Source organism: Rhyacophila brunnea, unplaced genomic scaffold, assembly GCF_057557595.1.
Source record: "Rhyacophila brunnea isolate RB1 unplaced genomic scaffold, BYU_Rbru_1.0 scaffold_23, whole genome shotgun sequence".
Taxonomy (NCBI): Eukaryota; Metazoa; Arthropoda; class Insecta; order Trichoptera; family Rhyacophilidae; genus Rhyacophila; species Rhyacophila brunnea.
This window is the reverse complement of record NW_028232893.1, coordinates 2,149,154-2,163,359: the sequence shown is the minus strand read 5'-3', so window position 1 is coordinate 2,163,359 and position 14,206 is coordinate 2,149,154. Positions and strand designations below refer to the sequence as shown.

Below are 14,206 nucleotides of genomic sequence, written 5' to 3'. Positions count from 1 at the left end.
TATCGAGCTGTTAAAACTTCCTGTGACAAAATTGACGAATTACTGTTTTATAAGAAGGTAGACAATCAAATTTTTTTCTTTGTAAAACTCGATTATTCTAAATAACACGTAGTGGGGGGCTTGTCATCACTGAGTATTTGAAATAGCTCCGTGATGACTATGAACATTGTAGATATTATGGTCTTGTCTTATTAAAATGAGATGTTACAACAGCCGGATGTTACGGTTAATTACTTATTAATTTTGATGGTATATAGAGGGTTTGTAGCTTTAAACAGCTACAGGTTTTACTAAACTATGTATGTACAATAATAATATATAACATAAAAAAGCCGTTTTGACAACAGCTTTAAAACGATATGTTTCTCAGGTTTTCGAATTTGTGTATATTGGAAGTATCAAGTATTTAGACTTGTGTCAATATTAAAACTGAGTATAGTTTTTTTTTGTTTTGCAACTGTATCAAATTTATAATTATCTATTAACTATTTACTACAAATTAAAAAGCATTGTTAAAATCGTAAACACTAATATAACTGCTAATAATTATGATAGGAGAAATCAAAAGTATGATGAATTAATACTAAATTTTGTCAATATATATCTATCGGTTTATCATGGTAAGCAAAATAAAACACACTAAGTCAAAAATAAGTCATAATGAATGAATGAACTGTTTTTATTGTCTGGACGTGACCTTTGACTTATCACCTTTTTGGTTTGTCTCACATGTGTTGGTTTTTTTCTGCTTATAAAATAAATAAATAAATAAATAAAGGGAAAATCAATTTATTGAGGGACAATAATTGACAGGAATTATCCAAACAGAAACTAAGTCAAATTTTGAGATGTTACTTTCTTAAATTAAACATATGTAATATAAAATTTACTAAATTTTAGTATTTCTTTTATAATTTAAGATATTTTACAAACATAAGATCGCATTGTCACAAAATTGTGATTAGTTTCTTTTTCCATAAGACCCCTCAATTTCAAATACAAACGACAACAATAAAAACACACTTTCCTCATATTAAGCATTTTTTAATCTTTATAACTCTATAGAAACATTTCCAGACAATTCTCATATAAATTATAACAGATAAACCCGTGATATATTTGAAAAATGACAATAAATAATATATAATATTTAAAATTATGTTCAGACAATGAATAATTATTACACTCACAGTTCACATTAAAATATGCATCGCATCGATTTTGTCAAATTTATTTTCAGTGTTGACAAAAAAAAATTATGACGATTTATGAGTTAGGCCACTATTCATCTGATGTCTTTAAAAAATGATATTTTAGGCCTTGTCCACAAGGCACGTTTTGACTCGCGCGCATTCCAGGTACATGTGACCTCATTGAGGTGTCCACATGCACTCGCGGCGAGACACACGCCACGTGGACAAGGCCTTAAGTCGGCTACAGACATAACTGTATACTTGCAGAAATAAACATGCGTGTCTATGATCATATCACACAAGTCTCTTGACTGAACAAGTATCATGAAGCTGTTTGAACCTCCATACTGTATACTTGTGCAGGTAAAAATGAATGTGCAGAGTCGAGTATTTTTCGTTGTGCTTTTCGATGACATTGCTCAGTAAAATGACACCATTCATGTATACTTGTGCCATGTGGAAGCTATACTATGGCCATCATGTATACTTGTGCAAATAAGCTGGAGCCGACTTTAAAGCAATAATAAGAAAATGAAAAAATGGGTGAAAGTGAATAAATAGATTTAATCAAGTAATACTTATGTAAAATAAATATTTAATAATCACAGAATTATACTCAGTTAAAGCATACATTTTCAACAAAGAACTCAAACATAACATTATACAGGAAAAATTGATTGATAAGTTGATCAATTTTTATAGTTAGCCGCCTATTACGATGGCCAGACACAAACACAACTCCCAGGATTTAGCAGTCTGAGTGAAAAATTCTGGGATGGTTCGAACATGATGATATTTCACAGAGGGATGCAGGTGTCTCGCACCCGCCAATATACGCAATCCGGTCGCAGTTCAGATGTGTGACACCTCCGCAGCTCACCGCAAAATATCCTCATGTCCGAACCGTCCTAGAAATGCACCTTGACTCTTACTTTCTGCAAATTGTGGTTGTGTCCATCTAGCCATCACTATGGGCAGCTAACTATAAAAATTGACTTTCATTCGAACCATTTGCAAATTGAGATGCCGAGGATTAAATGAATACAAATACACTAGTAAATAGAATGAGTTGACTTCGAACATAAATATCTCATTCTAAATTCTACACAACCATTTTTAATACTATATAATTTAATTATGCAATCTTTAAATTACAACGTTTTTCTTAGGTCGTATTCTTATTTGTCCGGTACAAAACTTGCAATCAATTTTTAACTAACTTCCCGACTAGGTAGACATTTGAAACTTTTAGAATATATCAGAACACGATGCCAATGCATTTTTTTAATACTTTTAGCCATCTCTAAGTAGAATTGAATTCATTTTTAGTTAATTCTGTTTTGTATGAAAAGTTATTTCGATACCATTATTGGTTGCTAAGGGGTCCTAGCAACTAAATTATTAAATAATATATACATGCCTTACTATGGAAATCAATATGAAATGACATTTCATTATTCAGTATTTTTATCAAGTACAAATTTTTTTGATCGTTTAAGCTAGTCAAGTCAAGTTTATATGATTCAACAGAAAATTTAAAAACGTTGTTTATAAAAAGTTCTTTTTATCTTGTAATTATTTATGTTACGGCTGAGTGTGACCGACTGGAAAGAGTGAGCTCAGGATAGAAATTCCTGGAGGACGGTTGTGCAATAAGCCACGGTCTGTCTGTTGAGCCAGCTCATGTAAGTAAGTTTATATTTAATGATTAGGGTGTAAAGAACATGTCAAGCCAAAATGTTCAAATTAGATGTTGCTATAAAAATAACAGCAACATTTTATACACAAAACAGTTACATCTTGTTTCACACATAAAAATTTATGTGATGTTAACTCAGTTTTTACTTGTGCGTAGCATGTGCTCATTTAATCCTCAGCACCTCAATTTATTAGTATTAAAAATTAGTAGTACATAAATAAAAAGATATTAATAACAACAGAACAATATACATTGCGCCTAGTCCAGACCAAGAAACATTGTATACAAACTGTTTGAAAGTTAGATCAAAATGTTTCTGAACATTTGCATTCATTTACTTACAGACGTCTCGGTCTGGACTAGGCTTTACACGTTGACGTTAACCAACTTTGCTTATATTGGAATTATATCCACATTACAGTAAACGAAATTCAATATATAATTTAACAATAAACAAAAGAACTAATTGTCTTTCTTTTTTTATTTCATATAATATAATAATATATGCCATGAACAATCGAGAGCAATAAATACATTATGGTACATATAAGGAGTATATTATATTGAGAATTCACACAATATATCATTATGAATTACGAATTATATCTTAATGGCACACAGAAAAATACACTCGATCAACTATCAATCAATATGCATCAATAAATAAATATACTAATAATTTGACTTTGTGATTATTATTTTTTTCGTAATATTTATTTTATAAATGCTATTGAAACACAGATTATATTTAATAATAAATATTTTTCGTACACGATTCGTAAACACCCTTTTTTTTACATTTCACCGACGACGCCTATTCAGCTGCACAGCATTATAAATACCGACTAAAACAATTCAATTAAACTATGTTTTTTTATTCAATACCGAATGAATATACACATGATTTAAGAATGTTAAATTCTATTTATTGACAATACATCATTTTGAAAAACCTCAGAAACATACCATATTAGGGGAAAAAAAAACTAGACCGATTGTACTCACACCTTTGACTATCTGGATGAGTGCTCTTATCCAAATACGGTTCATACAGATTATCGCTAATAACTATTAATGCAATTATATTACTAACAACATGATTTATAGCTGGCATTGTGAGTTTTTTATTTTTATTTTAATAGAAATAGAAGTATATAAGTATATAATATACGTACATATTAAATAATTCTTTTGAACACTACAACAGACCACGAGGCCCAATGATAATAGTATAGTCGTAGAAGTGAAACAATCAAATAAACACCGAGGCTTTGGCTTTGTGAGAAATTCATATAAATGTATTGTTACCTCACCGGGAATCAAGCCCGGATCCCGGAGAAGCTAGTGCATTATGCCACAGGACGTCACAAAGATCATTACCTTTATTTAAATTACAGAATTGGTAACATTTCCTTCGCAGACTTTGAAACACCTCTGATAGCGTAGTTATTAGCATGAGACATACTGGTAAATAGCACTTACCCGGTACCTAATTAAGAGTTGAGTTTGAATCTCACCCAGTCCCCTTTTTTATAATTTTTTTTAACAAGTATGTTTCTGAGGCTTCTCCATATTACGCATTATCAACAATTCAGTTCAACATGATTTATATTATAGTTAAAGCATAAAAAGTGCGTAACTCCCAATATACATTGAGTTAAGCACTTTTGTAAACTATACGCACGACCGACATTACATTGTAACCAACACGATAATGGCTCGAGCCAAATAGACTAAAATTGTGACATAGGCCACTGTTACATTTTTCATACATAAAACACGCGTTCTATACGAAACACATAACATTTACGACAGTCTAAGAATCACCATTACGCACGCACACCAATTTTTATTAATTCCACACATCCGGTTGACGATAATAACTCTATACATATATATAATATATTATTACATATATCTCGACATTCTATAAGGACACCATTAAATGTTGAACAATTGACAAAGGATTTTTTTTTTTATTATTTTAATTAATGTTCTGCCAGTAGGCCTCACAATTTATTTTATATTATCGATATTATAATTCTAAAAGACCCCAATATTATTATTTTTTTTTATTACATATATATATATACGGAAGAAAGCTACGAGACGTTCTATTATAGTAAGTCGGTGGGTGTAACTCATTATATTATTTTTAAACGTTAGCATATCACGCAATAATGGCCTATATATTAGGGGATTAAAGCCAAATGACTTGATCATAAAAACAGATGAGTGGTAAGTAGAAAAATTAAGCTTTATAAGAAAATTTTGGCTTGGAAATAGGTATATTAAACATTAGGTATAATTGAATAATGAATTGGACATATGCCACAACTCACTTCAAACGATATTAAGTATTTTAAATCAACATTAGAAAACATATTTTGACAGTTTCGTTTAATTGCGTAAATATCAGCAGAATTCGGGCGGGTAACAAGAGATAGCGAGGTGGGCCAAGCAATACAAGCCGATACGATAGGAAACATTTTAAACACTGTCGGTTTTATAGGCAATTGATAGCCCCCACTTCTTGGGCACGGGTTTAGAAATGATATTTATACGCTTTATTTCAATAAACTGTAATATTGCCGAATGTCAAATTATTAAAACACACAACTGAAATGTATTATGTCCTAAAATGTTCTCTATATACATAATAGCAGTTCTAAATTTTAAGTTGGGCCACTTTGAAAATCAGCTGTGACAAAAATAAATTATATTTGAAATGTGCTCTGTCATTCGATAGATATTTCGGAAAGTATTTTTTAAAAAATGGCTAAGGGCGTAATGCAGAAACATAATTAGAAGCTTAAGTAGAAAATTTAGATGAGAGTGAGAGAAACATATTATATTAATTTTTATTAGAACACATTAGTGGAAGTGAGAAAGAATTTGTAACGTGTTTATTAGTATTATCATTAATTCATCTCTGCATTACGCTCTGAAGCCTAGTTCGGATTATGCTAGTATTTTAGTCGAGTAGAGAGTAATTTAGTAACTAAAAGTGAATGAACAAACAAATTTTGTCGATTAATTTAGTAAAATTATTTAGTTGTCAATCCATTTTCTTCAAATTTTTCAGTCGACTAGCTGCGGGATAAGTTTGAACATACTATCTTACCAGAACCATAATAGTTACGCTATGGGCGATCCGACAAAAACAGAACACACTCTTTCAGTCATACTTATTTGTTTTCATTGAATTAAGAAAACATATTATAGATGGTGTTGGTTAGTGTTTTTAAAACTATTTTTTTTTTCCGACCATGTCCGATCATATGGGCCTCCACAGGGTAAAGGTTTCTATTAAGAGTTTTTTGTTTTTTACGAGAAATGGATGTCAGCCACTTGCTCAACCTATTAGGTCCATACCCTGACTCACACACAAATTGAAAAACAATATGTGTACTTGCCAGACCCAGGATTCGAACCTGAGACCCACAGCGTGATAGTCCAACGCTTAAGCCACGCGGCCACCGTGGGTCTTGGCACCCGGCACCGGTGGTTAAAACTATAATCGATAAAAAATATTCTTCCCTCTATAAAATATCTAAAATTATGTATGATTTAAAGGCATAATTTTAAATATTTTTTCGATAAACGCATATTTTTTCACTATTATCTATTTAATTAGTCAGGTTTTATTTAAATTATAAAAACTAACAAACACTATATTACTCATTGTAGTCTTAGTTCAATAAAAACAAATACGTTCGACTAACAACGTTTAGTGTGTACCAATTGTCAGATCTTGACAGCCTACCTCCACCCCTCGCCGCTGGTGTTCTGGTAATTTTCAGTTACTAAAACGTTTAGTGGTAAGTAAATCACTCGCACTCGATTAGCATACTAACATAATCTGAATCAGGCTTAAGTCTGTATTTTCTAAACATTTCTCGTTTCCGCAATAAATTACCGATAACTACAAACACAATATGTTATGGACTTTGCCACTTTTAAATGTTATTTAATTATTAATTTTTTTATAATACATATCAATATATTCTTAATAACAGTAGGTAATAATTAATTTTTCTGTGGGGTTTAAATATAGATATTTTTTTTGTATTATTTTTGAAGGAAGACAGTATTAAAAAGTTGAATACATTCGTACGCCAATATTGTTAATTTTACTATACAGGATAATCAGTGGATTTTTTTTATTTCGTTATTTCGTCATTACGACATTATAGTTAAAGTGACTTATACAACTTAAATGACTTAATAGATTACAAAAATATGAGTATTCATTTCCTATAATACGACAATACGTTGAATTAAAAGCTGGCTATATTAATTATGTTTACGAGGAAGCCTAAGTTTAAAATTAAAAGTAAATACGGACATAGGTCATTACAGGATATCGAAACAAGTGAATTGGCCATCTGAAATTTGTCATAAATCGATACCCATTCCATAAAAATTTCAAAACGACGGCGAACGTTTAATATACTTACATTTACTTTATTAAAAACAAAGCTCTCAATTTTGCGGACATGACTTAGGATGTTTCTAAACTAAAAAGGAATATTATCCTCGGAGAAGATTGCGACTTGGCCCAGAGTACAATGCAGCAATGCTTCATGACAATTATAATATACTAGCTAAGCTATCCGGGTTCCGGCGTCAAAGGGACATATCTGACCAAACAGGTAATCACTTTGTATGTTTGAATGGAAAGAATAATTTAATTAAATTATGGTTATTTCCAAGCTGTGCAACGGTATTTACATCCTTTCAACGTGTACTAGAGACCCCTGCTATGTTAATGCTAAGATCACAAAATGTCAGCGTTACCTATTAACGAAATATTTTGAACACACCATTTTGGCTAACGATTTTTAATAATGTATTATTATCATTGTACACAAGCTACAAAATATGAAAATTAACATTTTAAAGTATTTACAGGGTAAAAATTTTTAAATTTAATATATTGATTTCTATACAACTTTTCAACACCGAAAGTACATTAATTTTTTAATCTTATTTGCGAATTATCTTTGGATAGCAGAACAATCTACACATAAATTTACTTAAAGTGTTTTTTTGTTTAAATATTTCAGTGTGCAGTAGACTCCCGATTATCCGGGCTAATGGTGGGAGGTGGCTGGTTTTTTTTAAATACTTCATATTATACATTTCTAAAGCAGACAGTTATTTTAACATGTTTAATACTTATTATTTATTAAGAAAATCTGTGATTTTGGTTTGTTTGCAGGAATCTTTTAATGATTTTTTAATATCAGTTAAAATTTTCCTAAGGGCTATTATATCATTATATTCGAATTCCCATTGGTCGATGTACAACTGTCAACTGAAATCAATGCTGTGTTGTGACTAATGCGATTGATAATGTCTTGAATGAGATTGGAAATAATATCCGCGTCACTTATTATTTGAAAACCCCAATCACATGAACTATATTCTAATCACTCCTGAATATTTTCTCTATCAAAATTTTCAAAGACATGTAAATTTGCCATCAGCTCACATATTTCAGATACTATTTCGCACGTCTCGATAGAATCCAAAAAATCACTTTCTACATTTGGTAGAATTTTCTGAAACGATCGAATGAGTGTTATTAGCTTTATTTTGTACCAAGATTGAGTTACTTCATGTATCGCATACGGTATTGTGATTTTTTCCTGAATTCAATCAAAATTCGTTACAATGGCATTTAAGAAGACCAATACGGTAATGTCTTTCATTAATGAGATAATCCCTTGATCCGTGGGTTGACTTAAAGATGCAACATTACGTGGTAAAAATTTCCATATGGTTCCACAATGCAACTGACTGATTGAAACCAGTTCGGCTGACTTACAGACACCCCCACTGCCTGCTTCAAACATCTAAACACGAGCGCGTGCACTTAAACATGAAAGCGAGCGATTTTTTTTAAAATTAAATTCATACACGGATAATCGGGAATTTACAGTATTAATTAATTATTACGTTAATGAAACACAAAATATTTAAGAAAAAAATCAGTTGACTAGCATTGTGTTATAATTCAAAATTAAATATATTATTATACATTTTAAGTTTAAACATTATTTATTTATAATTATTTTTATGCTTCATTCATTTTATATAAAAAAATGTATAGTACACGTTCACTGCAAATATGACATTAACCCTTTCTTAAGAATTATTAGTTATTAGTATGAACAGGTTTTTCGTTTTGTTTTAAAAATGACATTCAATGACATCGAAGAGGATTTCTATTAAAATCGTCTATCACATTATCTTTTCTATCACAAAACATTATTATTAGTTAAATAAATATTAATTATTAGTAGAGTAAATATTATTTATTCAATTAATTAAGGTTTCACACGGGATATTATATATTTGACTGGGATTATTTTTACCCCGCATACATTCATTAAAGGAGGCTAGATTTTATTTTAGGATTTTTTTAAACGCTTCTGCATGTCGCAATCATTCCCAAAATACTGCAGTATAGACACGAAATTATACCCAATTTAGTATCGAATAAAGGTTTTCAGACTCTGCGGAAAGAAATACGTAGTATTACATTATTGTTGACACCGTAAGTGAACTATATAATATTATTTTGAATAAAAATTTACTCTTTAGGTGAACATGTCATTTTCAGTCAAAACTACATGACAATTCCTAAGTCAAAAGGATAAGATTATTTACATGTAGTATAGGTACCTAATTAAGATTTTTTAGCTATCCCGTCCGTCATATTAAAATATTCTAGAAACCGGATTCTAATAATAAATGTATCCGCATTATGCGTCGCCAGAAAAACGACAAATACAAAGAAATTTGTTACGGACATAAATTATGCCAACTTTCAACTTAATTAAAAGACATATATATACTATACATTTTGTGACTACGTACGAATTACATAATTATGCGATTTTTATGATTGTTCATCTAAATATTCTATGGCTGCACATTGGCCAGAGAATTGCCTATAGTGACCGAGATAATAACAACTCAATAATCCTGTCGCGATACATCGGGCACAATGGAATAAAGGCGAAATTATACCGGATAGGTGACTTCACTTTGCAGGTTCATTTGAAGACAATTTTACACGTCTACTTGACATTCCACTATAATTTCACATTAACTCAATCAATCAATAATTATAATGTATTTCTATGTGCATACATTGCCAAAATAATCCAGAATAATAAACTGAGTTCGGCTGTACATGTTTACCCATACATTTTCTTGTTAAGGCCGCGATAATACTTACTGTCAACAGTAAATCCATGCACGTGTACAGGCGCTATTAAATTCACATGATTAGATAATGCATATTTCAATTCAACTTCAATTTGACATTATAATTATCTGACATACTGCCATATCAAAGCAGATATTTGAATATACAATTTACCAATGGAAAGATACTTCATCGGAAACCTTATGTATGCAGCCATAGCCATTATATTGATCATTATTTTTAAGATGAATATTAATGTAAAACACCAAGAAATACATTTGTATGCTATGTAAACAAAACACTTTAAACATGAGCCTCCATTTTGTTTTTGAGCCTGCCAATAGAAAAATAAAATAATGAAATCAACCAATACAATTACAATTGTTTGATTCGAAAATAGAACTGCCTTCAATGGAATGCGTATGACTCATTCTATCTAGAGTCCAAATTCTTTGAATGTATTACATTAGCATCGTTTGATTATTCTAATATCGTTGAATATATCAAAGACTGACAACAAGATAGGCACATTATTTTATTATGTCTTCATATTGTTAACTTGCTGTCTCTTTCTATAATGCGTATTGTTACAAACAATCGTTTTTAAAAACAATATTTTGACTATAAATACTATATTTTAGGAAGGCGTCAAAAGGTCTTATCTAGCAAAAACACAGTTTTGAGATAAATATAAAATGAGTTTTTTGAGGCATACAAGAAAATGGCTGACTAGGCTACAACTCAAACCTCTATCACCAGTTTGCGGAGCTAAGAATAGAACATTTTGAAAAGCTTGCGATGGGTGGGTCACGTAATCACTAATGAACCTCGAGGGAAGAAGAAAACATGGAAGACCCAGATTGCTATCTTCGGCAGCTATTTTAACATTTTGTGTAATATATGACATATGCGATTTTTGCGGATGTTCATTTTAATATTCTTAATAAGTGCATTTGGTTCATATCTATGTAAAATTATTGACGGAAGTCTATTATTTCTTTATAATAGATAATCATTACATTATAATCAGTGGTGTAGTGGAGTCAGAGCACATTGGGGCGGCGATCTGGCACTTCTCGAGACAGTTTTCAGCAATAATTTTGTATCACGTGAATAAAGACAATTATGTCGCTGCTATTTTAAACTTGGAAACAATCAATAAACAGTAAACTGAGCATGAAAGAGATTATTCAGTTCAATTCCGAAGTGATTATAGGAAAATGTATTGAATATTAGCGTAATTGCTTCGAATCTCTGTCTATCAATAATCGTTTTGATACCGTCTTTTACGAAATTATATCATACGTATCCGGAATGTTAAAAACGTGCATTAAGCCGATATTTGAAATTGAATGAAACACTAATAAGACAAGTTATCATGTATGGCTCGGAAACCTGGTACATGCGCAAAAGCATGGAAAGAGTGTCGGGCTCATTTGAGCATATTTAAGCATATTGCGCAGTATCTTCCGACTTATCAATGTCAGGGTGGAGACGGAGATACAATAATGAGCCATACGCCTTGTACAGGGGTCAGCGAATCATAAAATCCATCAAATTGGGACGCCTCAAATGGCTGGGCCACAAACACAGAATGGATGAGACAAAGAAACCGACATTCAAAATGCCGGAAGGTGACGAGGTGAAAGGATAGAGTTGAGTTCGATATAATGACCATGGGTGTCCTAAACTGGAGGTAAGTGGCTTTGGATAGACCTGGATGGAGGGAAACACTGATTCTAGCGCCAGAAAAAAGAAGTATTTATATTGATGACTGCGTATGATAATAGTGTGAAGTGTGTCACAAATGGGTCTGCAATGCAAAATGATTAAATTATTTAAACTTAATTTCTAACAGTCGTTCTTTTTTGCAGCTACATTTTCTTATATTTATGCTACATCTTCTATGTTTCTCTTCTGTGTTTTTGTAGATACCCCCTTTTAACACCACATCCCAAATTTCCTTCTATTACGACTTAATTTTCTCAGTCAAAGTGACATTTATAGTTGATTGGTAGATATGACTAGAGAGCTATAAACGACACATTATTAAAAATATATAATAGCTAAGGATTCCTAATTACATATAATATAATAAGGTGGATTGCAGTGTTATTTAACATTTTATTTCATTCAATTAAAATGACATCGCAATGAAAATAACATACCTACGACTAAGAAAAAATTACATACTGAATTGAAAACGATTTTAACTATACTGCAACCGTTTAAGCAAAATTGTTCCTGTTTGGTGCTGCGATATAGAGCATTATCAAATTTTAGTTCCACCAATGACCTTGTTAGTTGTTAAAATATTATATTATCCTTTTCTATGCCTCACGATATTACTATGACAGTATCTGACAGGCCGCAGATTTTTAACGACACACGTTAAATGTAGAGCGAAGAAGCTCTTACTAAAATCGCTGTAATATCTATAATTTGTGGCTTAGTATTTCATAATTATTCAAACAGATGTGACTGCGTATTTAATTTTTTAGAGTGGTGAGTAATTTCAGTTTAAAGTCAGACGAGATAACTCGCAAAATTTGTATGTGCGGCCTGTCGATCACGGCCTGATAGAGCGAGAAAACTCGCTGAAGGCAAAGAACCGGTTGATCAAGAGGTAATTTTCAAAAGTAGTCAAATCCAAATTTTTTTTTTTTTTTAACTGGTAATGCTCACTCTCTTGACATCTTGAGAATGCTTGATATTACGAGATTTACAGAACTTGCCAAATTCAAGATGGAATCGTTTAAAAAACCTACTAAATATAGTACTAATTTTCAATAGTGGACAAATCCAGGCAGGTTTATTTTCAAACAGTGTCAAATCCATTTCAACTAATCACGTCATCGCAAAGGCGGTCGCAATCTTGCCGAATGCCACACATTAAGGTGACTAGATAGATGTATTTGTTTCGTTGCTAGTGAACACAATCTTTTTAGTATGGCGGAATGAAAATATCACATTTTCTCACATTGTCAAAAAGTAGATTTGACCAAATTTCAAAACTACCTCCAGATAATGCAAAATATTTCAAATATTGAATTAAGTAAAACCACAGTAGGTAAAAAGATGCCAACGGATAAAAAGATTGGTCCGCCACGTACAAAGACAGGCAAGTAATAAAATTGCCATTCTCTATCAAATAGACGATTTTCTACGCAACTTCAAACGTGACAATGACGTAGATATGATAAAATTACGTTTGCACTATTTACTATGTAACAATACCACACAATTGACTTTCCGCACGAGCCCGAGTCGTTTCGTTGAACTGGCTCTATCCTTAAGAATCGAAATCAAACAATTTATATCATCTAATAACTCTTAACTACGAAAATAGGCGCGTCACAAGGCAGCCATATTCATTATTCAAGGCCGGTTTTGAGCAGGTTTAAGAAGAAAAGCAATAATTCAAAGATAAAGCTACATTAAACATCCAATAAAGTGAGATAGATAATATTATTACCTAGTTAAGAGCTATTGCAATTAGTTATTTTTTACTTATGGTTATAATTACAGGGTTGTTGCGTTACAATCACAAGATTATTGTGTTACATTCATAGAATCATGTTACAGTGACAGAATTTTTCTGTTACAATCAAAGGATTGAAATGTGACAAACACAGGACAAAGTATCAATACTAGTTATTTGATTTATATAGGTAATCGATTGATGAATATTTATGATTTTTAGGCATCGAAAATTTTATTCTGCGTAGTCTACACTTAACAACCATATTGCAACATTGTATATGCGTTGCAGGTTCCATATTTAGAAGCAATCTGTTGCATTCAACAGTTTCTTTGAGAATGGAGCCTGCAATGGTCCCGAAGTGACAGTTTATAAATCTCTGATACTTCAAATTCAGATTGGATTAATATTTTCTCAGAATGATCGGGATTTTGACTATAATTGAGGGGCCGACGATTGAAGGCGTCAAGTGCATAGACAATCAAGTTGAGTAGATTGACTTCAAAGTTAGCTTTTTCAGGCACTCTCCCTGATAGCAGTTTTTATAAATGCATAAAACTCATCGTAGCAGTTACAAATAATATGAATCTTTTGCAATTATTTATATTTTT

General features: G+C 31.5%; 1 protein-coding gene across 4 annotated transcripts in view; it reads right to left on the bottom strand.

The window, feature by feature from the left end:
• The window catches only part of LOC147069346 (sex-lethal homolog), a 32,455-nt gene that overhangs the window by 4,259 nt on the left and 13,990 nt on the right, over positions 1-14,206 (bottom strand). The gene's annotated exons all lie outside the window — the stretch shown is intronic.